Below are 15878 nucleotides of genomic sequence, written 5' to 3'. Positions count from 1 at the left end.
CGTGTGCACTTTAGCCAGTTGGTCTATTTTGCGGCGATGTAACAATTCTCGGTTAAGAGGCGGAGGCAAATACACGAATGAAATTTGACTTTTTGCTTGCTTGTCTGCTTGTCCCTACGCAACAGGTGCACGCGCTGAGGCATTTCTCAAGACGTTCAACTAAGATTGATTACTTAGTTACTAAATACAGAGGAGGGACAAAACCCATACTGTGTACAAACAATCCTGATTTCAATACTAAATGACATAACCTAGCGTTAAGATATAAGAAATTATGAGGAAATTAAATACACCCACTTACAATCAAAACTAGAACACCTCAGACAAAGCACATACTATGCTATTTGTTTCTTCTCACCAAAGAGAAAGGCGCCAGAAACAGAAACTGAAAAACAGAGCAAGGTAAACGAAGATGAGGTGGAAGGAGAGAGAGAAAATGTTTGTTTGATGGTGCACCAAGGGAACTCCAACAGCTAAGTGATACTCGATGGGCCTGTAGGCACATAGCATGTCGCAATGTTATGGACAGGTTGCCTGCAATAGTACAGGTGCTTGAAGAGATTGCATCTGAGAACCATCCACAAAGAGCTGTTGAAGCAAGAGGGATATTGGCTCAAATTGATCTGAATTTTGCTGGATCTCTTGTTCTGTTCAGAAAAGGTCCTGAGTGACTCCAAATTTTTATCAAACATGCTCCAGTCTAAAACAGTGGACTATGCTAAGGCTGTTGAACTTATTGAAGCGCTTAAAGAGACACTGGTCCAGTACCGTAGTCAAACCTCTTTTGAGGAAATGTGGAGTGAAACACTGGAAACAACGAAGTAACATTGATACAACTCGAAAATTAAAGAGGCCAAGACAGACAACAAAGGTGCTTCAGGATACTGTCATTCACTCCACCTTAGGACAGCATGTAGCTCCAGATAGCAAACACACTTTTTGTGTCTCTGTGTACTATCCAGTTATGGATAACATGATTGGAGAAATAGGAAGAAGATTTTCTAACACAAATTGTAATATTATGCAGGGTGTACAGGCACTAAATCCATCAAGTCCAACTTTTTTGAGAGAGGAGGCTGTTCTGTTATTGGCTGAAGCTTATGATTCAAATATTGAGGATCTCAAACATGAGTTACATCAGACAAGGAGAGTACTAGACAGAAAAAAGGGGGACAAGGAGAGTCCTACAACTCTAATGGAGTTTACTCAGTTTTTGGACCCATACCAGGATGTTTTTTATGAGTTGTTCAGGTTGTGTAAAATAGCAGTTGTTTTACCTGTGAGCAGTGCATCATGTGAATGAAGCTTTTCATCTCTTAGGCTCATAAAGACTTATTTGCGGTCTACTATGACAGAAAAGAGACTATCGAGTTTGGCTGTACTCAGCATTGAATCAAAACGCACAAAAGCATTAGACCTAGATAAATTTGAAAATCGCCACATTCAGCTCTTATAGTGTTGTTGTTATTGTACTTGTTCTGATGTTTTTTTGTTTTAATGTCTCTTCTTTTATATATAAATCTGTTCAAGCTATCAAGGGACAATTGGGGAGAATGTGTGTTCTGAGTAAACAATAAAAGCGATGTTCAGTACCTTGTTTGAGTGTAATGACCTTTTTATTTCCAATGTATTTATGCACACCTTACTACATAGATACATAGATTTCCTTGGGTACATTTATTATTTACATAGTTTCTTGTACAAATGCTGCCTACAATGCTGCCACTTTGACAGTCAAAAACTGTTTGCTTTTTCTCTCTTACATACTATTTCTAATTAAACTGTGATAACTGATTAAATTCAGTATGTATACATCTGCCATATGTTGCCACCCCTCAAAAATCCCTGCCACCCTCTCGCCACCCCATAAATATTTTTCTAGATCCGCCCCTGTCCTGAACCGACTGAAGTCAACAAGATGACAACCATGCTTCAGTCAGTCACAGGACCCTCAAACCCTAACAGGCTCCTGCCCGCTTAGCCCCACAGAATTATGCATGTGTGTGCAGGCTACACTGTCCACTAACCACACCCTAGACCTACTTCTCGTTTCAGGGCTGACCCCTGCCTCTTGCATGGGGTCACCCTAGCCACCTGGGGAGACCGCGCCTCCCAGGGAAGCTCATTGCAGGGTGAACTCCTCTAACCAATCCAGGAGTGCTAGGGCTATGGACCTGGGTACCCCTATCTGACCTGGGGAGACTGGCCCTCATGGGAAACCTCATAGCAAGGTGGACTCCTTCACCCAACCGAGGGTTCCAGGGGGGAGCCTCCACCCTTTGGAGGTCGTCTCAACCCAGGACCCTCTTCCTGGTCTCCCCGAGCATGTGGGGCATCTCCGTCTTCAGCAGGAGCTCTTCAGACCGGAGCCTTATGGTCCCCAAACATCAGGGGTGCCCTCACCCCCTCAGGGGGGCTCTATAAGACCAGGGCTCTGGTCACCCCATAACATAAGGGGGCTCCTGCCTTCTTTGGAGATCCATCAAGGTCCAGGAGTACTGCTGTCCACTGCCAGAGAGAAACACCTGCACAATCATGCACACACACACACACACACACACACACACACACACACACACACACACACACACACACACACACACACACACACACACACAATTACTTTGGGCCAGCCCTGGCCCTTTCTAGCTTTACACAAACACATAGCACATAAAGAGTGCACTTGCCATGGCCTCGCCAACCAGGGCTTACACACGTACACCTCCTCCTTGCCACTCTCCATGGCAACAGACCCCACTAGCCTTTCGGTGGGGATTTAACATGATCCAGCTCACAAACACGCTAGGACAAAACAAACACTTGAAACCAGACAAACAAGAGACAAGAATTGCATTCACTAGCTCCAGTCCCAATCATCACCCACAAACACACACACAGTGCACAAACACACATTCATACACCAGGGGGGTATTCCAGAAAGCGGGTTTAACAAACTCTAAACTTAACCCTGAACTCCGAGTTGTCTTACTCCTATCTGACATACTGAGAGTTTTTGGTTCCAAAACGGCTGATCGGAGTTAAAGTAATCAGGGTCGCTCAACTTTGAGTAGGTTGACCCAGACAGAAGCGCGTTCACACGTAACTATAAAAGGCATTCTTAATAAGATTCATTATGGACTTAAATGCGAAAATCATAAACCGAGCATCGTATCACACACCACTGTAAGTTTAAGTAATAATGACTGTGTATGCAGAATATTTAGATATTATTAAGCGTAAATGTAATAGCCTACTGCGGTAGCTGCTAGAGAAAGGCAGTCAGCATGTCAAAAAATTGCCTACAGAGTTAATGCGTGAGTGAAAATGATACTTTTATTAGTGGTGGGACTTTAACGCGTTAATTTCGATTAATTAATTACAGGAAAATTAACGCACAAAAAAAATTAACGCATTTTAACGCATTTAACGCATGAGACACTTTTGCACCGTGGAATGTTTCTCAGTGCACGAGTGCAGACATACAGATTATATGGATGCACAATAAGATCATGATGGAGATGACTGAAGAGGCTACGATGGTGGATGGGAAATTTAAATATAAGAAACTTCCAGATGGAAGTACAAACACAAATAGTGTTATTTGCATTTTATGTAGGAAGGAGTTCGCTTATCACAGGAGCACTTCCACCCTTCATTACCATCTCAACGCAAAACATGTTGGTGCTAACGCGCAGGTCAGTAATCATAACTTAGCTGCTAAATGTATTACTAGTACGATAGGGTGACCAAACGTTCGTATTTCCCAGGACATGTCTGTATTTCACATCCTGTCCAGGGTGTCCCGGGTTTTTTTTAAAGTGAGGAAATGTGTTTTTTATTTTATTACCTTCATTGGACCATTAAGACTGGATCAAACTCGCGAGTAACCGTAGCGCGCGACTCCGCACGCATTTAAACTTGACGCGTCATATATTTATTTGCAGTGTTGTTCGCTCTCTGTGGTCGAAGATAAAGACTTACAAGAAGCGCTGCACATTGCGTCAACTGATGCAAGTTACGAACTATCGTCCAGAAAGACAAAGTCGAAGAAAATCCAGCAGCTGTATGATGAGGGAAGGAAAGTAAAACAGGTTATTGTGAAGAGCGCCACAAATGTGGCTTTGACTGGGGATCACTGGACATCTGTTAGCAACAAGAATTATCTTGGTGTGACAGCTCATATTATAGATCACATGTGTCAAAGTCAAGGCCCATTGATTATCTATGGCCCCCTGGATGATATTTAATTACTATTAGAACCGGCCCGCAGGCCACAGCCGCCCGATGGTGTTTCGCACGCACAAACACTACATTCCCCACAATGCAACGGTAGCCCGCAGTCACTGCAGCGCGCACAAGGGCGAGGGTCTGCGCGGCGAAAATGACGTAATCGCAGTGACTCCGCCCGTGCGCAAGTGCGTCATGCACTGTCGATTCGCAAGGTCGTGCACCTCTCGAATTTTGTAACTGCGCGCACCAGTTAAACTTAATTAAGTTAAATATTTATACATATAGTTGAAATGATTCGAAATAATTCGCTTTTTTATTCACATTATTTAATGGTTGTTTATTTTCAAAATGCCCAATCTTGACGTCTTCACGTTCTCCCATGTTTCATCCTGGAATTACAACGTAATACAAGAGAACTGTTCAGTCAGACAGATATTGGTTGTGAAACGAAGTAGTTACAATTTCAAGCATTTTCAAGTACTTTAGCCAAAATTCCAGCATTTTTCAAACCTTTATTACTTTATTCATTTAATGTACAGGACATGTTTTCTTTGAAGGAAGTTTGTTTTTATCTGTTTGCTTGCTGAAAAATGTTTTCACTTGAAATTACTGACAGATCCATAAGAAAATATTGCTTTATTCATTTAAGCATTAAATAATATACACTGTGTTAGGTCTTGGTTCAATAGGCTATGTGCAATCATTTCAATATGTTTTAATAAACTGTAACGTTGCATACGCAACGGAGCGAGGAGACGGACACAAACGCTGAGGCGAACAAGATTTAATAAAGGGAATACCAAACTCAGAGTCGAAAAGGAATGCGGAGGTCAGATCAGAAAGGGAGTCCGAACATGAATCGTAGCGCGACATACTGAAGACCAGAAAACAAAACACGGGCAGAACGCAGAACAAACGAAAGAACCAGATTACAAACACAGAGCAACAGGGCAGCGAACACAAGCACTTACGGGCAATAGGACCACTGGCATGAACCGAGAACAAGAAAGCATAAACCTACAGATAGACAAAACCACGGATAACAGACTGGGGAAATACTGGGACTTTTATACATAGAACCGAAACAAGGAACAGGTGATAACAATGACACTGGGGCGTGGCAACAAACAAGCAGGGCGGGACAAACAGGCAGGGAACACGGACATGAGGGAACCCAGAGTGACAGCTACGAGAGGGGGCGTTGCCCTACGTGACAAACATTGAACCAGTCCGGCCCTCGGCTTGTAGCAAATTTGGTTTTTTGGCCCTCGGTGTATTTGACTTTGACATCCCTGTTATAGATGATGAATCTATAGATGAAGATCCAGTCATTTGCTTTGAGCATGCAGAAGACCACTTCTAGGCACTATGGAGATGCCTGTGTAGAGGCCTGGGAAATTAAAGAAAAATATACCATCTAAAATGGTATTAAAAAACATCTTCTGATTTACTTCAATTCTTCCAATATCCTGAGCAAAACTCCCAAAATTAAACAACATTTTTGCTCAGAATTTCCAGTGTTCTGAACTGTTTTCTGCACTCATCTATTGGTCTATGTAGTAGACTGGTGGAAAAATAAACAAGATGTTGAAGTTTATGATTATGTTCATTGATTCATTCATCATTCAAACTTAAAGTAATATTTCTCATGTTAAATACTGAAATGCGATTAAAATGTGATTAATTTCGATTAATTAATTACAAAGCTTCCAATTAATTCGATTAATTTTTAAAAATCGCATCCCACCCCTAATTTTTATATTTAGCAGAAGGGCGCGATTATATTATATTCTCCACATTGATAATACTGTATTGAGTTTTTAAAATAATTTTTAAATCAATTCCAGGTCCGAGTGGTGTGAAATACACATGGCATCAGATAAATATGAAGTATAAGAATATAGTACAAAGTGGTATGGCTGTACATAACTATATCTTATTCTTAAAATATATTCTAAAATATTTACAGGAAAAATTAAATAATAAAACATAACAGTGAATTTGACTGTAATGTATATTAAAAGTAGGGGTGGGCATAGATTAATTTTTTTAATCTAGATTAATCTCACTGGAAATTAATCTAGATTAATCTAGATGAATCTATATTAAAATGGCTCATATGCGTGCTACCCAAGTAATGGCGAAAAGTCAGTTTTTGAGATAGGGTTTCTTAATACAGAGGGTGCATTAGACCAGGGGCTCATCTCCTGTTTCCAAAATGCATCAATGACTGCTTGAGAAAGCTGTTCTACTTTGATACTTGAAGAAAAAAAACATGCTCAATAAAATGTAGGCTACTCGTGTTCAACTGTTTATTCAGTTAAACATGAATTTGTAAGCTTACTGTACATTAAAAGGGGTTGATAACATGTTTATTCAGCTAAACATGATATTTGAAATGTAAGCCAACATTTAGTACATTTAACCTCACGGACGTAATTTGGGGGGGGACTTTTTCAAAAGCCGGTTTTGGTCCTCTACAGTATTAACGGTTAAAAAGAAATATTTAAATAGCGACGAATCTAGCGCTAGGACCATGCAGAAAACGACCGCTCCGAGCTCCGCTCCGGTAACACATTACGTTCCTATATGAATTTTCCATGAAGCAAACCTGGCGACTTCATGGCTGCATCCATGTAAACACACGTACGATTTGTAATTCACAGGTTTGAAAACTCGTTCTCGCCCCTACTGTGCAATATGGTTAGGAATACAGCCGAGCTAAACTATCAAGTTGAAAGTCATCATAGTTTGTTTACTACATTTTGAACCAGTTCCCAACCCAACTCTAAGAATAGATTAACGGTGATAATTTTTATATCGCCCGATAAGATTATCAAATTAACGAATGCCGTTAACGGCCCACCACTAATTAAAAGGTTACAGGTTTGGGGGGGGGGGGGTGCATGATTTAATGTGAAAAGCACTGATTGCAGATGGAGTCTCTGACAACTCTACAATCTCTGTTGTCACCCACATGCATGTAAGGTTCCTCGTCTGTGGGCATGTCAGAGATGGTAGGCTGTCGCTCTCCTTGGATGGTTGCAATGTTGTGTAAAACCACATAAGCCATACACTCTGAGCCCCTTCAGGCACTGGAACCTGGCCTCAAGGATTCCTAGGGTCATTTCAATTCTTGCCCTGGTTTTGCTGTGGGCCTGATTGTATTGGGACTGTGGTCCAGGTGCAGGATCTGAATAGGGAGTCATGAGGTAGGACAGGCAGGGATACACTCTGTCTCCATGAAGGAGGCTGTCTTAGTGTCCTATATCGCATTTATTGTCCGTGTGAATTAAGGACCTACGATGCTGTGGAATTTCTCTTTGATGTCCATAACTGGCTTATGCCCAGGAAACACAACAAAACTGGGCACTAGTCGTTTTAATGCCAGACACACGTTTCGGACAGACCGACATACAGTAGCTTTGCTGACAGGTTCCGCATCTCCTACACTATAAAAAAAAAAAAACTTCCACTAGCAAAAAAACGAAGAGTAATGTATAAAGATCTGGAGAGAATTGAGGGCTGATCCGCCATGTGTAATATTTGAAATGTGATGCTTAATAATGTTATGGATGTAAGGAATGCACTGAAAAAAGATTATGTTAACGAACATTAAAAAATAATCAGAAAATGATAGTAGGCCTATGTCTATTCGGGGTTTTATAAGGCGTTCCTGACGAAGAGCTCGGCGAATAAACTGAGCTTCAATATCCACATGATCTTTTGGGGAAAGGACACGTCATGATGACGTGTTTGTAACTCTGGCTTAGGTTCAAGTTAACCTGCCAGCGAGCAGGTTAGTTTCAGAGCACAAGTTGCTAAAGTAACTCACTCAGGTTCTCTCTAAGCTCGGTTTCTGGAATGGAAAACCGAGTTTCCGTGAATTCTGAGTTAACTTACCCGGTTTTATCTCTTAACCCGCTTCTTCGAATATCCCCCAGAAGACGGACCAGCATAAGACGAGGCATACATAGTCTTGATGGAGAGGAGCACTACAGCGGTCACAAGCTCAAGTCACTGACGTGTTACATAAAGTGCGCAAAACAAACAAACATTTAGACAATGACGAGCGGTAACCGACCCAACTCCCTCTCTCTATATATACAACAAACATATGTCACACACACGTACACTTAACACAAGACATGACCACAAATGCAGGAGAAAGTTCTCTGGTTATTCTGTGATGGGTGAGGAGTGCAAAATAAAAAGGAAGCAATCATGCCAGTTTCAGGGAAAAAGGAGGAATTTAATAGAAACGGTGCACAACACAAAACCCGTGACATGATCTGAATGAAGGAAACACAAAGACAGACAACTGGTACAAAGACAAGACATGTATAGATGGACAAACAACCCTCAGGTGCAGGGAATTGTAATAGGCCCCGCCTACCTAAGGGACAATTACAACGCAACAACAGGACAACATAAACTACTGCCGCTTTGGACAGAGGCGGCCGGTGGGGGGGGCTGTGTAGGGCTAGGCGATATGGCTAAAAACTGTCACGATATAAGCATTTCATATTGGTGGATATCGATAATTATTGATTTTTTTTACGTATTTAAAATAAGAACTAGGAGAAAAATATGCTACATTTAAACATTTTATTTCAACATTATTTAAACAAGTTTTGTGCAAAAAAGCTCACATGCTGAATCACCCTCCGGTGAATAACATGTTTCAGTTATGTGCAGTGTTTTGTAAACATAGGACACATTAAAGCAAAACTGAGGTAGACTTTACATCTGTAAGATAAAAAGCAAACCTGAAAGCCAACACAGTAATTCTCTTTTCTGCCAGCGGGTGTCGCAAAGATTCGTATGTCATTTAAAATAAATAAATAAAGATCAATAGTTTTCAAATCAAAATTAATGACAAAGTTCAAACTGATTATATGTAAAGAAAAAACGGAATTCGTCCGTTGAACGAAAGTGTTTCACTTTCCAAAGTCTTAAAATATATAATTTATTTATTAATATTATATAATATATACTATATATACTGCTAAAAAAAATAAAGGGAACACTAAAATAACACATCCTAGATCTCAATTAATAAAAATCAGTTGAAAATCTCTCATTTCTACCTGTTGTCTGTTCCATTTGCACAAGAGCAGTTGAAATTGATTCACAATCAGTGTTGCTTCCTATCTGAACACGAAGTGTGGATGACTTGGTGTTACATTGTGTTGTTTAAGTGTTCCCTTAATTTTTTTGAGCAATGTACAAGTTTACATCAACGGTTTTCAAACTGAGAGTCTTCCATTGCCTAATAAATGCTTTAGTTTTAGTTTGTAGGGATTCTGCGAATGGTAACCTACTTATCAAGTTAATATCTCAAAGGAAATATCTCACGGGTATAATCCCGGTTTGCCAGGGCTAGCTGTTGGCTAACACTTATTATGTAAATGCATACATTATGAATGACTGCTTGTATGCATTGTTGTCACACTGGCATTACAAATGAATTAATTACAATGCAAGTTACATATATAAATGCATACCTTTGCTAGCGATGTAAAACAGATGATAGCATGGGCTGTGCTGTTATGACCACTTTATTCACAATATAAATTATTCGGGGCGGCTACACAGTTTGAGTGAAAACTGCTTGGGCGATCAAACAGCAACGCAGTTTGCTTGAAAACTCGGTTTGGGCATTTGAACAGCAAAACAGTTCGCGTGACTCCTCGGTTTGGGCGTTTGAACGGTTAGCCTACTGGACATGCTGACACAGAAATGTGTCAGCTCGCTGTCGTTTCACTCAATACACGGCCAATAAACCTGATACATTTGGGATTAAGTTCTGGGTGGCCGCTGATACTAAATATATGCTGCACGCAATTCCCTATCTAGGGAAAGATGAAAGCAGGTCGGCTGGTCAATGGTTGTCTGAAAATATTGTGTTGCGTTTGATGGCGCCTTTCATGGCAAAACACCATCTAGTGTTATATATGTGTCAGTACCAGCTTCCCTGTGTAAAGACTCAGCGGTGTGGTGAAAGCGGACAGATGACCGGCCCTCCGCACTTCTAGGTAGCCTATAAGTGTGACGGGCAGGGTGAGCAACTCAAAAAGGAAGCGATCACGCCAAGTCTCAGGGAAAGAGGATGGTTTAATAGAAAGTGTGCAAACCAAAAACCCGTGCATGGTTCCAAATGAAGGAAATAATAACCAGCAGTCAACTGGTACAAAGACAAGACATATATAGACGAACAAACGACCCTCAGGTGAGACGGATCACGGGTCCCGCCCACCTGAGGGACGAACATCACGTGACCAAAAACAGGACCGCTGCCGCTGTAACCGGGGGCGACCGGTAGGGGGCCCCCCCACAACGTGACAATAAGTATGTAAATGAGGCACGACACTTCTAGTGTTAAAGCGGAATCTTTGCTCTGGTTCATTTGCCAATGAAAAAAAAATAAATAATATATATATATATATATATATATATATATATATATAAAACGTTCTATCGAGCGCATTTTCTATTGATATCGATTACGCGTCTATCGCGATACATATCATTATCGTTTTATCGCCCAGTCCTAGTCCTGTATCGTGACACATTTTGTGTCTTAGCAGGTCACAGTAGACAGTTTTGTAATAGTGTTACATGTGCGGTCAGCACAACACAGTGAACACAATGGTAGCAAGCTGAAAAAAGAATAATAACAGCCAATGATCCTGTATAAGAAGTCATGAACAGTCACACACCCATGAATGCACTGATAACCTCACAGGAACCTGGGAAAATGTGAGAGGAGAGTATTTTGGATATCCCAGTTATGACCACAGGCAAATTATAAGATGATATCTGGTAAACTGGAAAAGAGTGTCTCTTAAGAGCATATGCATGAACATTCACAAACACGTAATGCCCTGTCCTCACAGGGAACCAAATGGGTGATTTGGCTAACTAACTCATCCCTAACTTAGGCCAGGACTAAGGGACATGAGATTTCAGTAGCTCTCCTTTGCTGTTATTTATGGGACTGAATCAGTAGCAGCAGATCAGACTCACAGAACACTGTGGTTTTTAATCTGAAAGGCAAGTTATAAATAACTCAGAGATGGAAGCAGCAGCTATTTGATACTCAAAGTGAGAGAAGGCTGGCATATACTATGGCATGTTTTCCAAAGTCAATATTAAAGATGAATTCCATGATTTTGAAGGATGACTGTGGCAATTTTAAGGATTTTAAGAATGGTAAGGTATTTCTTTATTTAGATGTGATTCATTGGCAGTCTCTGTATCTTAAATGTAATATTATATCCATTGAATACAAGAAACATAATTAAACATACTGATTGCCCAACAATCGAGACTGACAAACAGATGTAGCATAACCATATATTAAGATTACAAAAACTTAAATTAGGTGATTCCAGTATCAAATCTAGCTATTACAATCAGCAAGTGATTTGCAATTTATAACTGCAATATCTGAATGTAGATTTTTTTTCATTTAAAATAGAGGCGTCTTCAACTAAGGATTTTCATAGTTGAATCTGATTCGTCAGATTTTCCCTTTAGTTGACCAATAGTCGAATTAGGTTTTTTTTTTCCTTGAGCGCCTTGAACGGGATCCCGTTCTCATTCAGGACTTTTTTCCACCTAAAACACTCAGATAAACGAATAAACATGGTAGGTTGGCTTTATTCAGCATTTATTTATTTACTTACTTACTTATTTATTTTTAATGAAACGTTAGAGGACATTAACCAAAAAAAAGTCACCGTCAGTGCGCATATCTAACTTTGTCAGACAGGCACTGTGCAAAATGTCAAAAATATTCTTAATAAAATATGCCTGCCTGAAAATATAAAAACAATTTGCCAAACAGCTAAAATATATAAGTAAATGTTCAAGTAACGGGGTTTAAAAAGCAAACAACAACAAAAACTGTTTATAGGCCGACTTACCACGACGAGATGACACGACCGAAACGACAAACAGCTGAACTGTTTTTTTATCTTGTGTTCAGCTCCGCTCATTTGGATTGTGCAACTGCAGGGTGTGATTTATTAATGTGTAGTAAGGAAGAATACTATTATTAATGCACACACATCATTTAAAATACTTATTAACAGAAATTAGGATGATTTTATTTTACAAAAGGCTATATATAACGAAAACAAAGACACTTCACGTAACAACTAATGCTTAGCAGCATCCTTGGGCACCCTTATGCAGTCAGAATGGTACATTCGACTATGACGTTCATAGTCGACTAAGGTCCTCCAATCGAATAGTCGAATCAGCGACTATTGCAGGTCAGCCCTAATTTTTTAAAATGTCATTGTAGTTAGATGTAAACTTGGTTAATGACATGATAGCACTCAGAGAAACTAGCCTAGCCAAAGTCATTATTACACTTGTGACTGTGACTGTCAAGCTGTGTAGTTTGGTAGATGACTATTAAATACCTTGGAAATATGGCTTCATTAATTTAAGAAATGCTTAAAGAAATCTGAAATCTTTAGATTTCAGAAATCTTTCTATTTACAATGTGCAATACAAGTACGCAGAAAATAAATTACTTTGAAGCAGAAAAAAAAAATGTTTGGCACAGGTCCTCAGTCCTGGCACAGGCTTTTATGCCTGATGGTGAATATGATTATTCTGGCTGGCTTGGGTAGCTACAGTAATGGCCAGAACACCAACAATGACTTGTCGTAAATATCTCAAAATTGTGAAATCCGGACGATGAAAATATATCTGCCACTGAAATTAGCCTTGCAGACTGAAGTACCTGGAGGAATTTCATTTTGAATAAAAAATAAATTGCTTAGTATTGCATAAATATTTTTTTTTCTAAAAAAGTTTTCTTTTTCTTTTTTGGTGTAGCAAAATGACTTGCAGGTACAGGCCAATTACAGGTTATTTTCATGATCCTGTACCAAATTGGGATGGTGTTCTTTATTTCTCTATGCTCTGTTCTTTAAGTCCAAGCTTAGCAAGATGTCTAGCAGGGTGGTGCTAACAGGGTGGTGCGGCATCTCTCCCTAGGCCCAGCTCTCTGGGTCCATCAGCTTCATGCCTCTACCGCCAGAAACTGTGGGCTTGACGGTTACTGAGTTTCCCTTTTCCGGTTGCCAGCAAAAATGAGAGGAATTCTGAGTTATTAACAAGGAAAATATCATGTTCTGTGGGATAGAGAAATAGCTAAATTATTATTTTTTTTTATCTTTGATGACTAAATGACTTTCTGGGCAGGAAACTGCATTACAGGTTCCAGAGTCATAAACTTGGTGGGAAAAGGATTTTGGAAGGTGATCAGTGTGGGATGTGGCACCCAGAAACAAGAAAGCGACCTCTTAGTGTCCCAACACACCATGTTCAGGGGTCTAAAGGGACCTCTTAGTGTCCCAGCACACAATGTTCAGGGGTCTAAAGGGACCTCTTAGTGTCCCAGCACACCATGTTCAGGGGTCTAAAGGGACTGTACAGTCAGTTAATCTGCATTATTATTTTCTGCAGGCTTGACCAATGCCAGGTTGGATCTTATCTGTTTGCAAAAGTAGGATTATTTTTCGTTGAGCCATCAGAGATTAGACTCCTATATCAGACAGTGATGCTTGCTACATTACCCTTTGATTGTCACAGCTTATGAAGCAAATCCATTGTGCTCTGCATGTTCTCACAATGGCAAGTGTTTAGGTATGTGTACAAAACTGAAAACTAATAATGGACATATGATTGTTAGCCCATATCACAATATTTAGCAGGTTTTTATTTTAATCATGAAATACTGGCCTTCAGACTGTCTGAGATGCAAACCCATCTCTCTTGAGTCATAGATCTCCTCAAATTACTGGGAGGTGCAGTGCTTCTTCTGTGGTGTACCAGTTTATGCATTTCAGAAAGTTGGATGAGTGCAAATGTTTTGTCGGCAGTCCACCTCAAACATGACTGATGTGTAATTTGTGTTTACTGGGTAGGTTTTGACGGTGGCTCTGTGCTGCGGTCAAATTTTAAGTCCCTTACTTAAGGCTTTCTCTGATGTTCTCGATGGAAAAAAAGACAAACCAAGTGTGCCAAAACATCTGGGGCCTTCAAACATTTTGTCAAGCGGAACCAATGGAATTTTTTACATAACATGGTTGCCCAGTTTCAGGAAACGAGCATGTGTACATCTGTGGTTAACCTACTTTCATTTGACATTTTAAACGAAAGTGGGAAATCTCAATTCTGAGAACCTCTAGAGGCCTTGAAAGTTATTTTTCACTTCTACTTTAAAATTAAAACTCTATGAGCAACCATAAAACTTTTTTTTAAATACTAAACTGGGTAAAGGAACAAATAGAAACACCTGGATATGCATCTCATCAAAATATGCATCTCTCCATCAAGTCTACATTCCCTTGTCCTGCTATGACTGCTGTATGTCTTGCCATACAACAAAATCCAGTAGATGAACACGAATACAACACTGCATGTGGTAACTCATCACTACAGACTCTGATGGGAATATTTGGCAAATTGAGGGCTACATATTAAAACCCATCCCCCAACACTCACTCACACACACACACATGCAGACACTGGACCATTTCAGCCTTAGAGTTGACGGCTCTTGGAACTGTTGGCCCAGAAGCTGCCAAGGAATTCTTGCAGAGTGAGACGTCTGATCTAATGCATGATGGTTCAGATTCAAGTGACTAAGACACATTCACTATTGTAGATCACATCCTTTGAGACAACAGATGTTTATGTAAATTTAGCGCATGTTGATTCTGCCAGTGTTAAAAAAATGTACTCACGGTGCATGAGTAAGGATAGGGTGAGGGGTTGGGACCTGGGCTTCAAGGTCCTGGGAAGTACGCACAGAGGTATAGAACAGAATTCCTGAATGTATGATTCACAATACATGACAAACATTTCCTGAAATATTTTGCACACAATAATTAGGTACACATAGTATATATTCCTGGCACTACATCCACAAAAATGTAATAGGACCTTTGACTGTTTTTAAAAACAACGTAAGCTTAAATAGAATAACCTTTTTAAATATACAATATGTTAGATTATTTAGCCTACTTTACTTCTCTTTCAAGTGGTGGTCGAAGAATACTTACATTCTAGTTTGGCAGCACTTGGTCTTCAGGCCATGGAAAACATCGTGGACTTATGCTGTTGGGTTAATAAATAACGTGTGCAAATAACGTTCAAACTGAATAGGGCATTTTTTCACAAGTACCCTACCTCTGAATTTGGCACATAAAATAATATAGTTATTTTTATTATTTTTCAATTTTATTTTAAAGCTAACGAATTACAATCCATTCCGTATTGCATTGCTGATTTTGTCACTTTTATAATTTACCTGCGCATCTATTCAGCTGAAATGGGAGTAGATTCTGCAATTAGTCGAGAATTCGGCAAGTATGAATCGTCACTGTAAGGGTTAAAGCAGGCGGATCGCTGTGTAGTTGTGGGCGGGGATGGAGGAGTTCCTGACCCTCGTGCGTTTGAAGCAGTCAGCTGAGCCGATCGTGTGGGCTTTGCACGCCGCCTGATTTACTTCGGGCGTACAGAACAGCAGAGCATTTAGATTTTACATGTGGCCTCTGACACTTGCACACTAACCCAGGATTTGTTACAGTTTTAGTGCACCGAAGACTGCTGTTATATTG

The 15878-nt window shown here is 40.0% G+C and overlaps 1 protein-coding gene and 1 long non-coding RNA gene across 3 annotated transcripts in view; one reads left to right on the top strand and one right to left on the bottom strand.

Moving 5' to 3' along the window:
* LOC143516508 (uncharacterized) overlaps nt 1-15804 on the bottom strand; it is a 27961-nt gene extending 12157 nt beyond the window's left edge. Inside the window, exons 1-3 of the long non-coding RNA XR_013131719.1 lie at nt 15569-15804; nt 15321-15375; nt 15003-15052 (exon numbers count right to left, since the gene is read on the bottom strand). This is a non-coding gene — a long non-coding RNA (uncharacterized LOC143516508). The remainder of the gene's footprint in view (nt 1-15002; nt 15053-15320; nt 15376-15568) is intronic.
* LOC143516507 (growth factor receptor-bound protein 10-like) overlaps nt 15734-15878 on the top strand; it is a 58136-nt gene continuing 57991 nt past the window's right edge. The window contains exon 1 of one of the 2 annotated variants that reach the window (XM_077008145.1): nt 15734-15878. The gene's annotated coding sequence lies outside the window, so the exon portion shown is untranslated. The other variant, XM_077008144.1, reaches the window with a different exon arrangement.

The sequence above is a fragment of the Brachyhypopomus gauderio genome, chromosome 6, assembly GCF_052324685.1.
Source record: "Brachyhypopomus gauderio isolate BG-103 chromosome 6, BGAUD_0.2, whole genome shotgun sequence".
NCBI classification, from domain to species: domain Eukaryota; kingdom Metazoa; phylum Chordata; class Actinopteri; order Gymnotiformes; family Hypopomidae; genus Brachyhypopomus; species Brachyhypopomus gauderio.
This window is presented reverse-complemented; position numbering and strand designations above follow the sequence as displayed.